The 20,775-nt window shown below is 43.4% G+C and overlaps 2 long non-coding RNA genes across 3 annotated transcripts in view; one reads left to right on the plus strand and one right to left on the minus strand.

Moving 5' to 3' along the window:
* Positions 1 to 20,775, plus strand: part of LOC112550153 — a 107,117-nt gene that overhangs the window by 61,211 nt on the left and 25,131 nt on the right. The window lies entirely within an intron of this gene.
* Positions 5,617 to 10,736, minus strand: LOC102385629. The gene is made up of 3 exons (XR_322855.2): positions 10,619 to 10,736; positions 10,113 to 10,312; positions 5,617 to 5,707 (listed from the first exon to the last, which is right to left on the minus strand). It is a non-coding gene; the product is annotated as an uncharacterized LOC102385629 (long non-coding RNA).

A 20,775-nucleotide genomic window follows, 5' to 3' on the forward strand; every position in this document is an offset into this window, starting at 1 on the left:
CAGTCCCGTCCCCGCCCCCCCCCCCCAGCCCTGCTCCCTGGAGGCGGCAGTGGCATGGGGTGCTGGCCATGGGGGATGGAGGGGATGGCAGGGCAAGCTTCCCCCCCGCCCCCTTGCTCCTTGGAGGTGGTGGTGGTGTGAGGGGGATAGGTAATGGGGTTGGACCCACCATGGTGGGGAGGGGAAAACAGGGTCAGGCTGCCTTGGCGGAGGGGGAAACAGAGTCGGGTGGGGGGGAATGGGGTCAGGTCCTCTGCAGTGGGGGGTGGGGGGAGACGGGAGTGGGCCCAGACCCGAGCCACTGTGGGGGAATGGGGCCAGGCCCAAAGTGATGGGGCAGAGGGAACAGCTGGCGGGGGAGGCAGGGCCGAATGAGGATGGAAGGGAGCCAGGGGCATAGGGCCAGAGGCTGGGCTCTATCTCTGACAGCCCCCTGCCCCTGGCATTCTTGACAGGCAATTTGCTACTTTGTAATAGAACAACAGTTTGAAGCAACATGCACCTTCAAGCTTGGTAGGACAGGAATGAAAATCCAGGGCCAGATCTTCCAGTATGTCAAGTTCCACTCTGCTTGCTTTTGGAGGAAGAGATGGCATAAACCCCCTTACTTTAAGGTTAATTTGGGGGCCAGAGTTACTCTGGCCCACTTAGAACAGCCTCAAGACTGCTGAAACCTGTGCCTGCTGCAATAGCCTACTAAGAATAGTACAATGGCTCAGAAATACCAAAGCACAGGCATGCTTTTCCCAGCATGGGGATACAATAGGGTAAGCAGAGGCAAGGAGGGCTGAACCAAATGGGGCAGCTGACAACCGACACCCAGGAAAAAGCTAATCTCCTCAATGATTACTTTGCGTCGGTTTTCCACCAGCCTAAAGAGATCACCCTGCCTGACAGGACATAGGATTACCAGGGTAAGGGCAACCATATGCCTACAATTGGTGAAGACCTTGTGAGGGAACACCTTTAGAGGCTGGACATCCACAAGTCAGCGGGCCCGATCAAAATGCACCCAAGAGTGCTAAGAGAGTTGCCCGATATCATAGCACAGCCAATGGTGAGTATATTTGAGAACTCATGGTGCTCAGGAGAGGTTTCTGAAGATTGGAAGAGGGCCAATGTGGTGCCTATCTTCAACAAGGAAAGGAAGGAAGACCCAGGGAACTGCAGTCCAATCAGTTTGACCTCAATCCCTAGAAAGAACCTGGAAAAAATTATTAAAGAATCCATCAACAACAGGCTAATGGAGGGCATCATTCTGAGAGAGAGCCAACACAGTTTCAGAGCGAGCAAAAACAAGGCACAGGGTAACATAGGACCCCTACAGGACAGGCTGAATTCTTCAGTTAGTTTTTTGACTCTGTGTTTCTGAACATGGATCAAGACATATCTCCCAATTGCATTATAAATAGGCACAGAAGGAACACCAGCCCACCAACAGTCAGCACCGAGCTAGTAAAGGGACACTTATTGGGGCTGGATGTGTTTAAGTCGGCAGGCCCGGATGATCTTCATCCAAGGGTGCTGAAGGAATTGGCCAGTGTCGTAGCAGAGCCACTGGCATAGCTGTTTTAGCACTTGTGGTGCTCAGGTCAGGTCCCAGAGGACTGGAAAAGGGCCAGTGTGGTCCCTATTTTCAAGAAGGGGAGGAAGGAGGATCCAGGTAATTATAGACTGGTTAGTCTCACCTCTATCTTTGGGAAAACCTTTGAAAAAATTATCAAGGATCACATTTGTGGGAGTCCAGCAGGAAAAATAATACTGAAGGGCAAGCAGCACAGGTTCATAGCAGGTAGATCCTGCCTGACTAACCTTGTTTCTTTTTATGACCGGGTCACAAAATACTTAGATGCAGGAGTCAAGGTAGATGTCATCTACTTGGATTTTAAGAAGGCCTTCAATATGGTATCTCATCCTAGTCTCGTAAACAAACTGAGCAGCTGTGACATAGATGATTACATGGTCAGGTGGGTGACAAAATGGGTTAAGGGTCACACCCAGAAAGCGGTGGTGGACAGGTCAGTATTGACCTGGAAAGATGTGGGCAGTGGGGTCCCCCAGGGCTCAGTCCTTGGACCTGTACTATTCAGTGTCTTCATCAGCAAGTTGGATGAGGGCATGGCAAACACTCTGTCCAAATTCATGGATGACATGAAATTATGGGGTAAAGTAAACATACTAGTGGGAAGAGATCGAATTCAGGCAGACCTGGACATGTTGGAAAAGTGGGCAGAAAAGAATAGGATGCAGTTCAACGAAGACAAGTGCAAAGTGCTGCATCTAGTGGGAAGGAATCACCAACACACCTATGGGCTAGGGGATGACCATCTCAGCAGCACAGCAGCAGAAAGGGATCTCAGAGTCATAGTTGACTTCAAGATGAATATGAGCTGTTAATGTGATGAAGTAATCAGTAAAGCTAACCACACTCTATCATGCATTAGCAGGTGCATCATGGACAGGTCCAGGAAGGTGATACTTCCCTTCTATGCAGCATTGGTCAGGCCACAGTTGGAGTACTGCATCCAGTTCTGGGCACCGCACTTCAAGAGGGATGTGGATAACCTCAAGAGGGTTCAGAGGTGGGCCAATCATATGGTTAGGGGCCTGCAGGTAAGGCCCTACGAGGAGAGACTGAGGGACCTGGATCTCTTCAGCCTCCGCATAAGAAGTCTGAGAGAGGATCTTGTGGCCATTTACAAATTCATCGGGGTGGGGAGGGAGGGGGAGGCAGAAAGAAATAGGAGATGCTCTGTTTACCAAGGTATCCTTTGGAATAACCAGGAACAATGACCACAAACTGACAGAGAGCAGATTTAGGTTGGATATCAGGAAGAACTTTACGGTAAGGGTTGCCAAAATCTAGAATGGGCTTCCAAGGGAGGTGGTGCTGTCCCTTACCTTGGGGCTCTTTAAGAAGAGACTGGACAGGCACCTGGCTGGGGTCATATGACCCTAGCACTCACCCAGGGCAGGGGGTAGGACTTGATGATCTATTGAGATCCCTTCTGACCCTAATAGCTATGAAACTATGAAACATAGAGAAATGCAAGGTGCTTCACCTCAGGAGAAAGAACCCATATCATACTTATAGGCTCAGCAGTGCTACGCTCACTAGCACCATGACCGAAAGAGACTTGGGAATCATGATGACCACAAAATGAAAATGACCAGCCAGCGAGGCAAATAAAATCCTGTCTTGCATCTACCGATGCATCTCAAGGAAGACCCAAGATGTCATCCTCCTGCTTTACTTGATCTTGGTGAGGCCACAGCTGGAGTACTGCATCCAATTCTGGGCTCCACACTTTAGAAAGGATGTGGAGAAGCTTGAGAGAGTCCAGAGGAGAGCCATACGCATGATCAGAGGTCAGAAGAGCAGGTCTTATGAGAAGAGGCTGAGAGGCCTGGGACTTCTCAGCTTGGAGAAGCCTAGGCTCAGGGGGAACCTGGTGGCAGCCTATAAGTACATAAGGGGTGTGCATCAGGATCTGGGAGAATGTCTGTTCACCAGGGCACCCCAAGGGAAGAGGAGGTTAAATGGTCACAAACTGCTGGAAGACCGTTTTAGACTTGACATAGGAAAACATTTCTTTACTGTCCGACTCTCCAGAGTCTGGAATAGACCTACTTTGGACACGTTCAAGAATTTGGATGATTATCTTGCTGGGGTCATCTGACCTCAGCTGACTTTCCTGCCTTTTGGGCAGGGGGCTGGACCCAATTATCTCACAAGGCTCCTTCGAGCCCTAATGTCTATGAAATCTATGAAGGAGGCCAAGAAATAGGTGGCATCAAACTAGCTTGATGCTATCTGAGAGTTCCTGTGAAAGAGGAATCACAGAATTGCTCTTTCATCCAGCTGTCTACTACTTTTGGGCTGCCAGGATGGCAGACCAGAATGGTGAAAGGACTGATATTTGGACCTGATTCAGCAGATCACTTAAACACACACTTAACTTTAACTACATACATAGTCTCTTAACTTGGGTTAAGAGACTTGGGGGTCATCATTGACCACACGATGGACATGAACCTGCAATTGGTTGCTTTACTAGCTGCAGCATCACAAACGCTGGCTTGCATCCACAGATGCTTCTCAAGCAAATCCCGGGACATCATTCTCCCTTAGTACTCAGCCTCGGTGAGGCTGCAGCTGGAGTACTGCGTCCAGTTTTAGGCCCCACAATTCAAAAAGGATGTGGAGAAGCTTGAGAGAGTCCAGAGAAGAGTCATGCGCATGATCAGAGGTCAGGAAAACAGACCTTATGATGACAGGCTGAGAGCCATGGGGCTCTTTAGCCTGGAAAAGCGCAGGCTCAGGGGTGATCTGATGGCCACCTATAAGTTTATCAGGGGTGACCACCAGTGTCCGGGGAACGTTTGTTCACCAGAGCGCCCCAAGGGATGACGAGGTCAAACAGTTATAAACTCCTGCAAGACCGTTTCAGGCTGGACATAAGGAAGAATTTCTTTACTGTACGAGCCCGCAAGGTCTGGAACAGTCTGCCATTAGAGGTGGTTCAAGTACCTACATTGAACACCTTCAAGAGTAAATTGGATGCTTATCTTGCTGGGATCCTATGACCCCATGACCCCAGCTGACTTCCTGCCCTTCAGGTGGGGGGCTGGACTTGATGATCTTCCGAGGTCCCTTCCAGCCTGAATGTCTATGAAATCTATGAAACTTCAGTGGGAGTCAATATACAATATTTGCTGAATTGTGCTTGGGCCAGTAAAATAGTATTATACAAATTTTATACAACAGATATGGGTCCAAATTGGATCAAACAAGTTCTCTGGTGACAGTCAAATTATCCACAACTTACCAAATTTTTAATTTCACCACAGCTCAAATGGAAGTAGACTCTTTAAGAGTGATTTTATAATTTCAACCAATAAACTTCCATTTGTTATTTTACAAATTTGTCATAGGGATCTGGCATTAGAATGTGAATCCCCTGAGTAATTTTTTTAAAGCACCAAACATAGATGCTGAGAGTGGGAGGGAGGGGGTGCTAAGATGATAGACATGTGGAAAGTTGTACACATTTCAGGTGACAGCACTCTTCCTGAGGTGGACCAGGGCCCTTGGGCCCCCATGTACTAGGCACCCATGCACCAAAGTGATTTAGGATGTTCAGCTGAGGCATACTAAGAACTGAAATTAAGATTGCCTTGGAAAAAATGTTTATAGACTTAATTGGCTTCTTTAACACCAAGAGAAAACAATTACTGTTTTGTGAATAAACGTTTGTGAAAAAGCCTCTTTGGGCCTGATCAGACCTTACCCTCTAAGCCAAACAAATGTTAATCAGCTTAGTGCTGTTCAGCTTAGTGAAACAGTCACACAGTAAGGCAAAAAACCTGCTCTGACTGCCTCTCACCTGCACAACTGTGACTTGTCATTAGAGGCTTGGTGAGCAGGGGCAGGACTAAGAGGAGCTTGCTAGGGCATAATTGTGTCCTAGCAAAAAATCTTTTATTTGGATTTAGAACAAAAAAAAATAACACTTCCAAAAAGTTCTTCATAATCAGGAAATGCCACAGATTTTAGATAATATCAAAACATTTGGGATAGACTTTTCCAAAATAGAGAAGCTTGTTCTTCTGGCATCTGGCGACTCCCTGGACCACACCCAATAGCAACAAGTCTCAAAGCCCTGGAGTGGTTTCGGGTGATCTGCATGGTAGAGCTGTCCCCAAGCTGAAAACCAGAGATCCTGAGCAGTCCAGTAGGCAAGCTGGGAGAAAACCCATCAGAAGCCTTGCTCCATTTAAACAAAGTTCATCATAATCAATATAGTCCAGCAAGATGGGCCTCTTTTAACATATAGGTTTTTGGCAGAAGAGTCCTGATCATTTAAATTCCTAAGAATAGATACTCTTCTGGAAATATTATATATTAATTCTACTTATTGTAAACATATTAATTAAGGTATTGAATGTCTTCACCAAACCAAAGTATTTTTTGTGGCAGTCAAAAAGGCATTTCCCAGAAAAAGAAAAATATTGATCAAAACAAATGGCAATAGTTTTAGTGAGATCATAATTGCACAGATTTTCCTCATGAATGGGCAGATTAAGAGGGTAAAAAAACCCCAACAACTTTATAAGTAAGCACAACTATGCCTGCTTCACTCTGCTGCTAGGTCTGTGAAACAAAAGTGGATGCTTCAAAAATCCAGTGTAAGCTCTGACACCTTTCACCTGCCCCACAGCCCTTTAGTATTAAGCAGAGCTGCAAAATCCTAGAAAAATTATCCCTAAGAGGATTCAGTGCTTTGGTTTGATGTTATCAATCGCCATTACCCTGACCTAGTTTGGAAGTCAACCTTCCAAAAAGCTTGGGTTGTACAGGTCTCTGGAGTTGTGGTTCTGACTCATCTCTGCTAGCAGCAGCATTAGTTTTTTTGAGAGTTACTTCATATAAAAGTAAAGCCCTTAAAAATACTAACTAAACAAACGTGAACTCTTTGGTACTGAATTACCTATGAAAGTGAGTGATTACTGAATTGGAGTGGGGAGGGGGAGAGGGTGCATGGGGGAAAAGCACAATACTTGCAAGGCAAGGTATTATTTTATAATGGCCCACTGCCATCCTTGATGATTAGTTAATTTCCCCCAATTACTTGTCCTCACAAGATTTTCTGTATCATTATTAGGAAGAGCTCAAATTGATACTGATGTAGAACTTGATTTCGCAAAATGCATCCACCTTGTAGCCATAAAACAACCAGAATCATTGGAAGATGATGTAAGTGGTATGGAAAATATTAAAACTATAGGAGAGCTAATATTACTCTACAACTCTGCAAAACTTTATACATGTGAATTTTCAGGCATGGGAGTAGTTTGGGGACTATAGTGGAGGCCTAGTAGATGTGTCTACATGAGATGATTTACTGTGCAGTAGGCTAATATACTGCACAGTAAAGCATCACCCTGTAACTGTATGCATAAACTAAATACAGGTACTAAACTAACTGCACAGTAGGGCTCATGTAGGTGCTGACTAGGACCAAATTTGCTCCCAGTCAACCACACCAGCAGAAAGCCTGGTCTTGGCACTGCTCAGCTCTTGGCTCACCCAGGAGCTGGTAATTCATCGGTGTGGGGACCAGGTCCCTCTCTGCCCTCCTCCTCCATCCTGGTGCTGCGGGGCTCCTGGATCACCACAGGAGTGGGGAGCTGAGTAGCGCCAGGACTGGGGAGCTGTTCCCTCCCTGCTCATCTAAGAGACTCTCCGCTCAGCCAGGGGCAGCTGGGAGCTGCCCCGCTAGTGTGGCAGCCAGCTGCGAGCCCCTGGCTCTGCAGGAATTTGGACAGTCAGGGCAGAGGGCCTGGAAAGAATTGCAGGGGAGGGGACTCTTTCCCAGACTCCCTGACCGGGTTGTCTAATAGGGGCAGGAGGCTGGGAAAGAGCTGTGCGGGAGGGTACCATATGCTTAGAGCTCCCCCTGGCTACCATATGGCAGGAGAGGAGGGTAGGTGTTCATTCCCCTGCCCTGAACTGCTCCTGTGGGTAGATGTGCTGTCACAGAAAGCTAACTGCACAGTATTTTACTGTGCAGTAAGCTTTTTGTGCATTAATTGCACATGTAGATGCACCCAGTGAGTACTGAAATTAAGATTGCCTTGGTAAATTGTATATAATATCAATTGACTTCCTCCAAGTGTCACAGAAACTAATTAATAGTTATAGAATCTGTCACACACCTTCCCAAGTGGTTAAAGTAAAACCTACAGCTTTGCAGAACTAATGCCTTAGAGTCTGAATTTGGGGCAGGTACCACATATTCTTGTGTATTCATACGGTATCCAGGTAGCTGCATTGGTCTAGAGGAAAAAGCAATCAGGGCTCATAGTAGAGGTGATATCTTGAGCAATTGAACTGAGCCAGAAATGTTTAATTCAGTTGTTTAAAGGCATCTCCACCTCATCCTGCCCAAACCCAACCCAATGTATTATTATTGTTATAGTTGTGCTTACAGGCCCCTATTTGTCTGGGATCCCCATTGTGCTAGGTGCTGTACAAATATACAAATACACAATCGGGGCTCATAGTAGAGGTGATGTCTTTTATTAGACCAACAAGATTTTTGCAAAAAAAAATCTTTAATTTTAAGCTTTCGGACACAAACACCCTTTTTCAGGCATTGGAGAAAAGATTGTAAAAGTCCTCCTGGGTAGAAATTTTAGCCAATTTTTTAAAATGAAATTTTCATAATTTCCCAAACAGGAAGCAATTTTTTACTGCCTTTAACCTGAGATACTGCTCCTGCCTTTGCTCAAGGTAATTTGCATATCACAAAGCATCTCAAGAGAGCTGAGAGACACCTATCAGCTAAGAACTGTGCGCCCAGAGGAGTGAGCTTTCCATCTTTTGACTCCTCTGTGAAACCCTGTGAAATATGAGCTTTCATTTCTACCCAGGAGGACTTTTACAATCTTTTCTCTGATGCCTGATGAAGGGTGTTTGTGTCCGAAAGGTTGCAATTAAAGAATTTTTTTTGCAAAAATCTTGTTGGTCTAATAAAAGATATCACCTCTACTATGAGCCCCGGTTGTGTATTTGTATATTTGTACAGCACCTAGTACAAGGGGGATCTCAAACTAATTAGGGCCTGTAAGCACAGCTATAACAATAATAATATATTGGGTTGGGGAGGATGAAGTGGAGATACCTTTAAACAACTGGATTAAAAATTTCTGGCTCAGTTAAATTGCTCAAGAGATGTAAAAAATGAGAAATTAAAGGAGTTATTTCTAAGACAAAAATAAGAAGCTCTCTGTTCCAAAATTAGACAGCTTTTCTTAATCCAAGTAAAAAAGTTCATATCTGGAAGCCCTCCATGATGGGGAAATAAGTGACGATGGTGATAGTGCTGCTTTTAAAATCTATTTTTCCCATATCAGTGCTCCTAGCAGTTGCAAAGAGGTACTAACAGATTGAAAGAGAAATGGAAACAGTGGAGTGGGCATGTGTGTTATCAAGTATAACAGCAGGTGAATGGGTCTAATGAAGAGATTGCCATTATCTTAAACCATATTTCCCACTATGATTCTATCTGCAAGTTTCATTTTGGAACATGCTAAAATATAGCACATACAGCATTGAAAGTTTGTATGTGTGTTTGCATCTAGGTGTACAGAATCAAAGAAAATAGGGCTGGAAGGGACCCCAGGCTGGTATCTAGTTCAATCATCTGCTCAAGGCAGGATCATCCTTGTCTAAACCTTGTATAGTCAAAGCCCCAAACTTTGCTAATATTAAAATAACCATTTTGTTAAAAAACAAAAAGTATAAAGGACACAAACATGGGAAGAAAATGTAGAAGCAGGAAATATGTAGGACCGGATTCTACTCCCATTTGATTTCAGTCTTCACCGAAATCAACGGAGTTCCTCTGGCATAGAACTGACAATAGTAGAACCCAAGCCAAGGGCTATAAAAAGTCCTTGTTGGTTTATGACAACTTATCCAGAATAACTAACCAGTAAAATCTGAGCACTAAAACATCTCTGAGTTGCATTTAAGTGCTGTTTTTTATTTTATGATTGTAAAAAGGAGAAAATAAAGTACCTTTTCCTAAATGATCAAAGACCCAGTGCAAAAAAAGTTAGGGGGATTTAAAAAAAAATAAATAAAACCAACATTCCTGTCTTAGCAACTGGTCTCTTTCCAAAATAGGAGCAAGATGAATTTTTATTTGTATTTCCTTTTTAAATAAAAGGAAGCTGCCAAAATATGTAAGCAGGAGGATTAGGACCAGTGATTTTTCTCTTGTTTTTGCAGCAAGAATGTTGCCAGGCAAAGCTTCATGCTAAAGTCCCCACAGAATTTCACTTTCAGTCCCAGCTTTTGGATTTCCCCTCCCTTGGGAAACTCTCATTGAAAGAGATATTCATATCTAGGAATCAACTCAATGCACAATTGTTGCACAGGAAAATTGGCTGTTGGCTTTTGAAATGCTGTTCTGCATACTAGGCTCTGCTGACTTTATCTGGGTTAAGATGACTTGTCAGTGGTGCATATTTCAACAGCAAAATTGCAAAGTACCATGGGTAATGCAAAGTGAATTCTCACAAAAGCAGTAAAAGAGACTTACCCTCCGTATCAATAGCTGCCGGCACAGTATCTCCACAGTTGCTTGCCAAAGCTGAACAATGACCACAGACACACATTTCTGTCCTTTTGGAGCCCATGATGATATTGCAGCTGTTGTTCTAGTAGGAAACAGAGAGCTATCTCTTTCTATTAATCTATCTTGTACCAGTCGTTCTGCTTGTCTTGTAGCTCTGCTTTTATCTATCAAGACAAGAGAAATGAATATTCTAAAAAGAAACTGCGCTGTCTCAAAGTCTCCTTATTGCCTACACAGATGAAACCAAAGCAGTCAGAAAAAATAAAAAACCCAATAAACCAAATTCAACAACAACAACAACAAATACTGCAGTTAGCTGGAAGGAGACATTCTTTTGGCGACTCACACAAAAATCAGTCTATACAGTAATCCCACTACAGTAATCAGGCTATACAGTAATCACACTACTCAGAATTTCCAGATTCAGATGAACAGCTGGGGCCATGTCTAGATAGTAAACTTGCCAATACCTGACAATGGTTCACTCTAGGACACCCTGCTGCTCTGTGTAGGCTATGCCCTAAATCAGAAGCAATGTAGCTGTATCCATGCGTTGCTTCAAGTGGGCTAATGAGCACTGCTGAGTGAAAGGTCTGATTAGCTTCCCCTTTCTCTTCCCACTCCTCTCCCCTTAAGTAGTTGATTTGTAATGTAGTGTTTAGAAGGCAGGTTTCACAGACTACCTCAATAGGCTTGAGGTCACCACAGCTGAAGATGTTAAGTTTATATTAAGTAGACTGCATTGTTTAGATGCCTCATGAGACTTCTTGCAGTTCTGTAACCAAACCATATAAAGTAGGGAGGCTGTTCCTGTGGGTATGGTATTAGATTGAGTCTCCTGAGTTCAAGTCCCAGCTCTGCAGTGTACTCTCTGCGTGATTTGAGGCATGTCACTAACTCAGTGTCAGTTTCCCAATGGTAGCAGTAAGGTTCTTTCTCTACCTCTGGCTGCTGTTGTAAGGGTAAATTCATTAATGGTTGTAAGATGCTGTTGTGATAAAAGCCAGGAAACACCCATAAAGAAAACTAATAGTCCACCATGTGGATACTGGGAAGTTAATTTATGCGCTTTGGCAAGATTTTTCAGCTTGGTTCATTACACTGGATAGAAGAAAGGAAAACAGAAACAAACCGGCATCATAAATCAGATTTATGAGCCATCAAGATTATCTCTGACCCATGCACTACTGTAATCATGGGATATAAAACATTTTCTCTAATCATTACAGTAACATGTTGTTTAAGTTTATTATAAATGCACAGAGATTTGCATTTTTATTAATGTTCAGTACTGATGTCAAAACTAAAACTATACTCGAGTCTCCTGTAGTATGGTGCCATATGGAAACCTCAGATGAGATCAAAGCCATCTTGTGCAAGGCATTCTCTATACATACAGTAAGAGGCAGTAAGTGCCCTGAAGGGCTTATATACTAAATAGATAGACAACGTTTTGGAGGGATAACTGAGGGATAGCAAGGTGTAGTCATTTTCTCAAGGTCAGTGCTGGGCTAGTAGCAGACTAGAGATTGTAATTCAGGTCTTCTGGTTTGCAGAGCCAATGCCCTGCTTAATAAACAGCACTGCCTCCCAGTTGAAGTTTAATGAGAATCAGGACTGATGAACAGGTCCACTGCTAATGAGCATTATTCTATGTAGCTACAGACTTAAACCATTTCTAAATGCAGGTGGAAGAAGCACATTCACAAAGAACAGTGCATACCTCTTAAAAACCACAAAGCAGCATTTTTACAGGCATACCTGGTCATTATGCCTACCTGTTTTGAGCAAAACATTCATTTGCGCATGGAAAAAGATGAACATATTGATATAATGGAAATGAATGATTTTTTACAAATGCAGCCATTGCACTATGCAACTATTGGTTTCGTATTTGTATCTCTTTAACTGTAAACAGCAGTGCATATTTGGACTGTGTGTTTTATCCTTGTCCCTCACCCTACCTAACCTGTCTGGCCATTTTGACCAGTCCCAAACTATACAAGAAGACCCAGCATGCTCAGTGAAGTAAAGGTTGTGAAATAATGGTTACAGCCAGAAAATGAACTGCATGGCCTCTACAATCTATCCAGCCCCATGAACTTTGCAGGAGAAAGGCTGGTAGAATCCCTTTCTGAAACTAGTAGTTCTCAACCTTTCTTTTAGACTCAAAGCATGCCTCAGAAAATCACAGAATGATAGAAAATTAGGTTTGGAAGGGACCTCAGGAGGTCATCTAGTCCAACCCCCTCCTCAAAACAGGACCATCCCCAACTACATCATCCCAGTGAAGGTTTTGTCTACCCTGGGTCTTAAAAACCTCCAAGGATAGATATTCCACATCCTCTCTGGGTAACCTGTTCAAGTGTTTTACTACCCACCTAGTGAGAGAGTTTTTTCCTAATATCTAACCTAAACTTCTCTTGCTGCAACTTGAGACCATTCCCCCTTGTTCTGTCATCTGTCACCACTGAGAACAGTCTAGCTCCACCCACTTTGGAACCACCCTTCAGGTAGTTGAAGGCTGCTATTAAATCCCCCCTCAGTCTTCTCTTTTCTAGACTAAATAAGACCAGTTCCCTCAGCCTCTCTTCAGAAGTCATGTGCCTCAGCCACTTAAGCTTTTTTGTTGCCCTCCACTGGACTCTCTCCAATTTGTACACATCCCTTCTGTAGTGGGGGGCCCAAAACTGGACTCAGAACTCCAGATGTGGTTTCAACAGTAATGAATAGAGGGGAATAATAACTTCCCTTGATCTGCTGGCAACACTCCTGCCAATGCAGCCTAGTATGCCATTAGCCTTCTTGGAAACTAGGGCGCAGTCTTGACTCATAATCAACTGATTGTCCACTGTAATCCCCAGGTCCTTTTCTGCAGAGCTGCTGCCCAGCCAGTCAGTTCCCAGCCTTTACTGGTGCATCGATTGTTCTGTCCTAAGTGCAGGACTTTGCACTTTTCCTTATAGAACATCATGAGATTTCTTTTGGTCCAATCCTCCAATTTGTTGAGGTCTCTTTGGATCCTAACCCTACTCTCCAGCATATCTACTACTGCTCCCAGCTTGGTATCATCTGCAGACTTGCATTATTTTGAACACTGTGGTCTTTGATGATTTAGTCTTCTTATAAAAGTGGATTTTCATCTGATAAACCTTAGCTCTGCTCACCTGATAAATCTTAGCTCTGCTGTTTACAGTATTCAGGAGTGCTAGAGAGACTATTTAACATGCATATTATTGACCTGATAGATCATACCAATGCTTCTGAAGCTGTAACAGTCCATCGTATTAATGCTGGTGCTATACATGCACAATGACTTAGTATATTCAACATTCAGATGAAACTTTGGTTGACAAAAATCCACTATGGGACACAGTGGCTGCTTTTCTAAACTAAGTAGCCAGGCTGTTGTTAATGTCTTTTTCTGATGTATTCAAGTGTATCGGTTCATACTGTAGGCTAATCGCCTGCAAAATCTCAGTTCAAGAGACAAAACCTCTGTTGAATTTTAATAGCTCCAAAGTGTCAATTTACATTTTTCCCCATTGTTAACACATCAGTTGAAACCAAACTAGGCTGGGTTTTTAGTGCTTTTTCTTTTTTTGCAATTTACAAACACATACATTAACAAATGTCTTCAGTTTTTTCAGAGCTGATCTTAACACACACAATTTATTAATTGTATTACTTGTAAGGCCTAATAACTCTAGTTTTGGATAAGGACACTATTGTACTATGCACATTAATAGAGTATGTGATTAAGTCCTATTGGAAATTTTCCTAAATTAGGATGTCTTCCTGACTAGGAGATGAGAAACTGGTTCTACCGCCTTGGTCCAGATCATACCTTTCTTTATAAATGGTGTGGGTGTATGCATGCATACTAATTTGGGCATTGTGTCCGTATACAGCTTATGAATTCTGCTTAATATTGGAAACTATATTGTACTTGTGTTGGACTTGAGTTCCGTTTTGTGTGTGGAGGTTGTTTGCTGCCTCTGCTGTCATTTGCCTCCATATTGAACTAATGCCACATGAGGTGACAGGAGAAAATCTTGCACTTGACAAAGGACTAATGATGGGGTGTCATTAAATGTTGCTGATTGTCCAATTCATTGAAGAAACTACTTGGATAAGAAATAGTACTGCTCAGAGCAAACCAGTGTTCAAGACTAAAGCCCCAGAGAGCAGTCATTAGGCAATGGGTCAGCTGGTAGGGGAATCGATATCCTCAGAAGGCTGGCCAAATGATCCCCTGATAAAGGGGACTGGAATTATCTGAGGAAGAACTTCTCATTATCCATTTTGGAGAGCACAAAGAGACCCAAAGTAGAAAGTTGGCTGTAGGAGTAAGAAAAGACTGAGTTCTGGAGAAGAAGCCACATGAATTCTGACCTAAGACCAAAAAATACTTGAGATCAGTGAGAAAACTAAGGCAGGGAAATGTGTGTAGTTGTTTTGTTTTTTTTATATCATTGTCACTTTTTCTAGATCTGTATATTACTTCTGCTAGCAAAAGTAAGGTATATTTGATTTTGGGGACTATTACAACATCTGTACACGTTTGTTTCATATATTACATGTCCCAGAAAATCTCGCTTGTAGACACAAATGTTGGGATTCTGGAAAAGCATGAGATTTGGCTACTGGAGGTCATCACTGGTCCTGGGGGTCTGACAGCTGGTCCTGGATGTCCTACTTCCATAAAGGAGCTGTGGACAATGTCTGTACCAAAGAAGCATGCCAGAGGGTAAAACCAGAGATGGTGCTGGAGCCAAATGAGACCCACAGAAGCTAAAATACATAGGTGCAGTATGCTACCCCCCAACACAAAGCAGCCTGGGGAAGGTCCATAAATTGAAAAGGTGAGAAGGTATCCCTTGTATACCAAGTAGATGAGCAAACTGGGGTGTGATTGGATCACCTCCTAACTGCCTCCAGCAGGCTGATTTAATTTGAAACAACACTTACTGTCCACCAGTCTTGGTGGATCCTTTTTGTTCTGCCAGTCCAACTATTCATAGTGTAACAGGGAGCTATTAAATCCCTGTTACTTGAAGAGACAAGGAATAAGACCCAAGATGAGAGACAGCATAGTGCCCGCGAGATGGAGTAGTCAGGTAGTAGTCTGCTTCATGGGTCAGCCCACCTAGAAAGTGTTAGGGATCTGACTCACAACAGGTGAGGCAAGGTGACGATAAAAACGGAAGTCAACATGGTAACAACCACCGGAAAGGGAGCAGCAAGAGAAGTTGAGAGAGACTTGCAGAGGAGTGAGAGTTCCCCTGTGTGGAGGTGCAGGGTAGGAACAAATTTCATCAGAGCAGGTAGACAACCTGCCATAGAGGAGGACCTGTTTATATACTTACCTGACTGGTCAGCTGAGATGGCACTTGATCAGCAGGTAAGACGCAGTAACATTGTAAAGAGAGAGAGAGAAGGCACAATAAGTTATGGGCGAGTCCAGCCAGCAACCGGTCACCAGAGTTAAAGACTGATATGAACTGAGTAACATTCATAGAGTCCTGCGCCTACCTTGGGGTGGTGGGAGACTATTAGGACTGGTAACAGGGTGACATCCTACTGAGCTGAGGCACTATAAAAGTAGCTGTTAATTCCATTCGTGCTAAATTTGTAAGTTTATATCTCCCATCAAAGGTGTGGCAGGAAAGATCCCAAAAGGGATGGGAGTGTATCACTGGCTCCTATGCATGAAATCTCATGCCTCTGAATCAGGTAAGTCTCTAAAGTGTCACCCAGCCCTATGTTGTACATGACTTCAGACTAACATGTTTAACCACCTCTGTACTGATATAATCAGTGATTATACCAGTGTAAAAAAGGAACAAACCCATGAAATCCAAGCCTGTACTGACGTAGCTTGAATCTTGTGTGAATCTGAGAAAAATAAGAGGTAAAATGACACCAGTGTAAGTTATATTGGTATAGGTGTTGTCTGTCCATAGCTCATCCCATGGCAGCCATTTGCTCAAGACAGGCTATTCACTGCTTCCCTAGCATCTAGTGATGAGGTGCAGTGACAGCAATTGATCATGTGCAGCTAATCCAGAATAGCTGCTTGTCTGTCTGCTCCAGATCTCAGTGGAAATTTATATCAGAGTAGGAAAACAATGTAAATTAAACCATTGTAAATGTTTTGTGTCCTGGCCCTGTTACTTTTAGGGTGCATCTATGCAGCAGCATTAGTAGCTTACCTTGCCCCTGCAACTCGCTCCTGCTCACATGTTCCAGACCTGGAAATCCACCAGGGAGACTCCTCCAAGGTCATCCCCAGTCAGGGCTGGTCCAACTATTAGGCGAACTAGGCGGTTTGCCTAGGTTGCCAAAATTATATGCAGAACAAAATAATAGGAACATTATTCTAAATAACAGCCCTGGCTGGCTATGGCTCCCCTTTGGTCTAAGACCTTTGGTTCAGTAGGAGGAGAAAGACCTCTGAAAAGATCTCAGAGGAAAGATCAGTAGAATCACAACTCCTAACTTTTCAACTCTCAAGTGGATTTATGACAAGAGCCATACCACTGGCAACGAACCTAAAAAACGATCCTAAAAAACAAACCCCTACTCCTATATCATCTTACAGCTCGTGACATTGATTTCTTACATCTTCCTTCTCCCTTCCAACCACCATTTTTAAAATCTAAAGCACCCTAGAGTTCATCAATTGCATTTAAGATTTCATCAAGGGTAAGATGACCAAAATACGCCAACTCCAGGTACAGATATGTATTGTGCCCATAATTCAGGAAACAGGCTTCAACTTAGGAATTTCTTGGTTTGATTTTGTAGATCTCATTAAATTTATATGATGTAGAACTGATGTACAAATGTAGTTATTATTGTAGGTACACCTGAGTGGTCATGTTTAATATTCTCAATTTTATAATGTCTAGAAATGGTCGGAGTAGGATTGCTGAATCATTACATTTAATTTTTGTAAGAAAGCATGTGATTTTTTTTAAAGTAAGTTGAGCTAGAGGTAAGCCTTTATGTACATATTATGGTTGGATACTCATGTGAGAGATACATAGGCATTTAGAATATGTGTGTTAATGCAGAATCAATTGCTAGCAAGCTCAAAAGATCTTCTTTAATTAGCTCATACAATAATGCCTGTATCATTGTTGTATATGGAAAGAGTTGTATGACTTTGTGTACAGAACATGTAAGGTTGGTCGACCCAGAAATCTGACGGGATGTGTGAGATAAGTCAACATAACTACTCAATGGACAATGACAATTTACTTTACAGAGGACCATGCTAAGGAAGTATTCATTTGCTGGGAGAACCTGGCTACCTACTAGATAGAAGATGTCAATTAGTAGAGTACCATACACAGGAAATAATACTTAGTTTACAAAGCTCCTTGATAAACATGAAAACATCTGCTTGACCACACAGTCTTGACCAACATTAGATAACCAGTTACCATGTTTACACCCTTAGTTGTACATATTAACAAATACGTTCCTGATTGCAGGGGTGGTTCACCCATTAGATCACTTTACGCAGTGCCTAGCCATATTTCTTTCAAGATAATTTAATCAATTGTCCACATTATTAATGTAATCACAGTCAGAATTTTCTTTGAAATTGTACTTAGATTAATTGTTCTCTATATTGATAATTTATTTGAAACAGTTTAAAGCTGTTTCAGGGGAATGGTACCATGGCAGATAGAAAAAAAAATGTCTGGAGCTCAGTATCATAAATGAAAAGCTGAACAGGCAAAAGAACAAGCAAAGCAAGAGGGTTCCTTCCTGAAATATCTTTGATTTCACCCACATCAAGATGGAAGCAGTTCACAACATCAAGAGGAAGGCAGCTTACTTCAAGATGAAGGCAGCTCATAGCATCAAACTGACATTGAAACTGAGAAAATGTACTCACTTACAGACACATGTGCTGAAGTTGAGATAGATAAAGATAATAAGGGAGCAGAAGGTACATATGTGAAAGATGAGTGCACCCGTCTGGCCTCGTCGAGGCGCTCTCTTGTTGCTTTGAAGCATACAGACCACAGGGTGTGTTCCGGTGGCATTGGCATTAGGTCACGTTCACCCCAAAGGAGGCCCCAATACTTGCCTACCATGACCTGGTCTTTTCCTTCAGTGTTGGGGCTCCTTCTCGTCACTCCTTGCGGACCGGGCACTGCCCTTAGCGAGCATTCTTGGGGTTCCACCTCCCCTACACCCCAGCCATGCGCCAACCCTCAGATCAGCCAGCTGTTGGACCACCGGCTTGCCCTTCTGATGTCTTTGCCTGCCTCCTCTTCTCCTCACTTGTCACCCAGCTTCTTTCAGTGTGAGCTGCCCATGGGATGTCGGACTGTCCTGGTCAAAATGCCGGGTCTTCCCTCACTATGCTACCATCTGCCATGCTATCCTGGCTCCTCCTGGCCCATGGAGGCTGCCCTTGGCCCCTTCTCCCTGCTTCAGGGCCCTGTGAAACTCAGAACCATTTAAGAAGAAAGACAAGGAACAGTTGGGGTACAGGGCTCCAAGGTCCCTTGACACTGTCCTCTTTAGCCTGGTCACCCCACCAGGCCAGTGTAGTGCCTTGTTCAATAAATCCTGGACCCCTCCATCAGGTCCCTGCCAGTATACTTTTCAGGTTGCCAACACTGCCCAGGTGCAGCCTGGGGAGAAGCCTCCCCTTCTGTCCCCAGTGGTGATGCTGCCTTCCTCTCCATTTCTCTACTGCCAGCTTCTAAATCAGCCAGATGGCAATTCTTAATGATGTCATCAGCTGGCACTGTTCCCAGCTGGCAATAAAAGCAGCTCATGACCTGCGCCGGCGGTTCGTCTCAGCGTGGCTCATCTGGCTCTGTTTTTCCTACAAAAGGTAAGTGTGCCCTGCCTTCAGGGATTCTCTCTTTCTTCCCTAGGTGGGTCAGCCCTGCCTTGGGTCCTGCCATGGGAGAGTGTTCTGAGGCCTCCATCTGTCTCTCCCTTGGACAATGAGGAAGGTGCAAACAAGTTACAGTATGGTGACCCTGCTACATGGCCTAGATATGATGACCATGTGTGACTAATTCTGGTGGAACATGGACCCAAACAAGTTCAGGAATTTCACGTCCCTAAAGATGGAAATAAAAGAAAATTCTCTGCATGTCATTACAAGAACAAACTCACCAATGGGGAAGAAATGCATTGACAGTGGCTACAATATTCAGTGTCAAAAGACGCAGTGTTTTGCTTCTGCTGCAAGATGTTTAGCAGTAAAGCAATTGGTGCATCATCACTTACTGAAAACAGTTCAAAGGACTGGAGAAACATATCTGTAATTCTCTCTTCTCATGAAAAAAGTAGTGAACATTTGGGAAATTTCCAAAACTGGAAAGAACTTGAACTGCGATTGAAAAAACAGAAAACCTTTGATGAAGAAAATTTATGTGGGATCAAGCGACAAGAAGAATACTGGCAGCAAATATTGGAGTGACTGATTGCTTTAGTGAGAGTTCTCAGTGGGCAAAACTTGGCATTCTGCGAGGCAAATGAAAAATTATACAGTGCTGGTAATAGCAACTTCTTAAAATGTATTGAATACCTGGCTTTGTTTGATCCAGTCATGAAGGAGCATCTACGTAAAATAAGTGACCATGAAACACATGTTCATTACCTTGGGAAAAGGCTGCAGAATGAACTGATTCAAATCCTAGCAAATGCTGTTAAAGAGAATATCTTAGAAGCTGCCCATTCTGCAAAATACTTTTCAATAATTCTGGATTGCACACAAGATGCAAGTCATGTTGAGCAGATGACAATGATCATTCGCTTTGTAGATGTGGCAAAATCTGCAAATGTGGATAATGCTGAAGTGCTCATAAACGAAAATTTGGTGGGGGTTGTACCATTGAAGGAAAAGACTGGTGCTTTTATGATGGAAAGCGTACTCCAAGAGCTTGAAGGAACGTCATTTTCTGAGAACTTACGTGGCCAAGACTATGACAATGGGAGTAATATGAAGGATAAGACAATGGTGTACAAAGGAGAATAATGTAAATTAATCCTCAGGACTTTTTTGTTCCTTGCCGTACACATACTCTGAATTTGGTTGTCAATGATGCTGCCAAATGTTGTTTGGAGTCAAGTAGTTTCTTTGACCTAGTGCAACGCGTTTATGTGTTTTTCTCAGGTTCAACACACTGTTGGGAGGTTATCCGCCATGTGCCTTCTCCAAATGTGAAACCATTGAGTGGAACAAGATGGGAGAGCCCTGAAGCCTCTTCACTATGAGCATGGCAGTATCTATGATGCAATAATTGAAATTTCTGATGATCAGAGATCTGGGTTTTCTGTTTTCCATGGAAAAACCGAGAAAACCACGGATTTCCTCCTTTTATCAGAGAAAACATGGATTTCTCCTTTTAGCAGAGAAACGCACGGATTCCATGCTTTTTCAAAGAGCTCTGCAGGCTGGTTGAGCTCCAGCCTGCAAGAGCTGTTTGCAAACAAGGCAGGAAACCCCTGGCCCTGCCTGGAGGGGGAGGGGGAGGGGAAAGGGCAGAGCCTGAGACTCTCAGTCATAGATTCATAGATGTTAGGGTCGGAAGGGACCTCAATAGATCATCGAGTCCAACCCCCTGCACAGGCAGGAAAGAGT

Source organism: Alligator sinensis, unplaced genomic scaffold (genome assembly GCF_000455745.1).
Source record: "Alligator sinensis unplaced genomic scaffold, ASM45574v1 scaffold560_1, whole genome shotgun sequence".
Taxonomy (NCBI): Eukaryota; Metazoa; Chordata; order Crocodylia; family Alligatoridae; genus Alligator; species Alligator sinensis.